At 45.8% G+C, this 2,500-nt stretch overlaps 1 protein-coding gene across 2 annotated transcripts in view; it reads left to right on the forward strand.

Moving 5' to 3' along the window:
• Positions 1–2,500, forward strand: part of LOC119599515 (transient receptor potential protein-like) — a 24,110-nt gene that overhangs the window by 14,587 nt on the left and 7,023 nt on the right. The window lies entirely within an intron of this gene.

The following is a 2,500-nucleotide window of genomic DNA, read 5'->3' on the forward strand; positions in this document are numbered from 1 at the left end:
TCTGAGAATGTTGCACATCTTTCCACTACATGTGCGACCGTTAATGGCTCTTGGCATCCCCCACAAAGTGCTTCACTTTTAGCCACCATCGGCCCATGAGTTAGTCTTGTGTGCCCGATTCTTAGTCTTCTTAATACAACTTCTACTTTTTTGGGATGGATGCTGGTCACCCAACTGCCAAGGTCATCTCTAATCGCTTTGCTTGTTTCTAGAGGTATGCCTCCGTTGTTCCTTCCATTTATCGCGAAGACATCTCCTGATGCTGGGTTTCGAGTCGCTGTGTGGGAGAGGAAAACGAGCATCACAGGGCTGAGCGGCACCTGGTTTGGCCTTCTGATCAGCTCGCGCATGCTCACTGATACCAACATGTGCTGGCACCCAACATAGAGTTATCTTTTTACGTGCTGACATCAGTGCAAGCCAATCTTGAACCTCCCTCACCACTGGATGTGATGAGTTTAAGCTCTTGATTGCTTGCAAGGCACTACAAGAGTCACAATATATTATAATAGAATGGTTCGTAAGATCTCTAGTCATCTTGACAGCTGCAAGGATGGCATGCAACTCTGCAGTGAAGATCGAGGCTGCTAGAGAAAGACTACCAAATGCATTCTTTCTTCTTCTCACTGCTGCAAAGCCCACACCATTTTCAGATTTCGAACCATCTGTATATATTTCATCTGATCCTTGTTACTTAGAAGTGTGTTGAAGAAATCTCTCTCTGACTTCTGCTTCGGATCTCTCCCCTTTCCAACCAAATCCAACTCGACTTGATTAGTCCAAGAAGGGAATTGGAAATTCCAACAGCCAGAACCTTAGTGAGATTTAAATTAAGATCTTCCACAAGATTCCTCATTCTCCTACCATAGGATCGGCTATCCTCAAGGGGGTTGAAAAACGGAATCCTTTGTAGTCTCGTGTAGTCAATCAGATTCATGTAGTCCCGGTGTAATGAAAGAGGTGGTTCTCCACTCTCAGCATAGAGGGACTCCACAGGTGAAGACCTGAAAGCCGCTGTACAGATTCTAAGAGCTTCATTATGAACCGAGTCTAACAAAAGTATTGGAAAGTGGTCACTTCAATGCAAGTCTTCCATGACCTGCCAAGTGAAATTCAACTATGAATCAGGTGAACCAACTGACAGGTCAATATTGGACGATGTCCCAATTTGAATTTGGAAATGTGTGGAAGTGTCACTGTTCAGTAAAACTACATCTACTCTTGAGAGCAAGGACTCCAGAGGTGATGCCGACCATTGAAATCTCCCAAGAGTAGAAATGGACATGGTAACTGCCCAAGTAGGTCTTCCAAATCATCTATGTTGAGATTATGTGGAGGAAGGTTGATGGATGCAACAGTATAAGGTCATGTCAAGCCTATTCTCACAGCCTTCACCTGCAGTGTTGTCTGCAGGTGGATGGCCTGGAAGGGAATATCCTGACGTACGATCGCTCCATGAGGTCCATTATAAAAGGTCCCATAATGGGCTTGAACTTGGAATCCTCTCAGGAAAATCGAACGTTTTTCCCAGGTCATAATCTCTTGTAGGCATACACAAACTGGGTTACATGAAGCTATCAGATGTTGCAGTTCTTCCCATTTTGCAAGAATTCCCTGATGGTTCCATTGGATTAGGGTATCCAGTTCTTCAAACTACATCTTCATAAGGTGTTTGGCAGCACTTGTGATTAAGGCCTGCCCTACACCTTTAGGCTGTCCCTTTCCAGGATCCTGGGAGTACCTTTTGAAGGGTTGTTTACCTATGGAACTAGTTTCCACAGGCTTTCTTTGGATAGACTCAGGATTTCTTTGCTTGGGCAAAAGACGGACCTGAGTCTTTGGTTCAGGAGCATTCTTTTAGCAGCGGAGGCCCCTGTGGATGTGGTGGCAGCTGGGGCTGTCACCGTTAAGGACTGATGGCTCCAAAGACCCCACTCTGAGAGGTGTCTTTTGAACAGGCTCAGGATTCCTTTGCCTGGACAAAGGACATACCCTAAGCCTTTGCTTAAGGGGCATTCTGCCTAGCAGCGGTGGCTCCTATGGACGTGGTGGTAGCTGGAGCTGTCACCGTTGAGCCTCTGGTGCCTTGACTGATGGCTCCAAAGACCTTACTTTGGGAGGAGGAGTCTTCTCAGTAGACCCCTCACTCCTACTCCGGGGGCAGTTTCAGCATTTGAGGACTGATGTTTAAAGGTAGAGGCAGAATGTGTGGTGGAATGAGGATAGGCTAGAACTGAAGCAAAGGACTTACCTGACTGTGCAAACAGCACACAGGCACGTCGCTTTGCCTCTGGAAAACTAACTTTCCTCATTACGAATACTTTTTTTCAAATTTGTACCTTTTACATTGCTTTGAAGAAGCTTCATGAACTTCTTTGCAATGGTAATAGCATATTGGACCTGGACAGATGTTGGTTGTTCATTTTCTTTAGAGCGGAAAGAGTTGGCTCCATGCCCATAACCCTGGCAGTGGAAGCACTGCATAGGGTTGGGCACATAT

This window comes from Penaeus monodon, chromosome 43 (assembly GCF_015228065.2).
Source record: "Penaeus monodon isolate SGIC_2016 chromosome 43, NSTDA_Pmon_1, whole genome shotgun sequence".
NCBI classification, from domain to species: Eukaryota; Metazoa; Arthropoda; class Malacostraca; order Decapoda; family Penaeidae; genus Penaeus; species Penaeus monodon.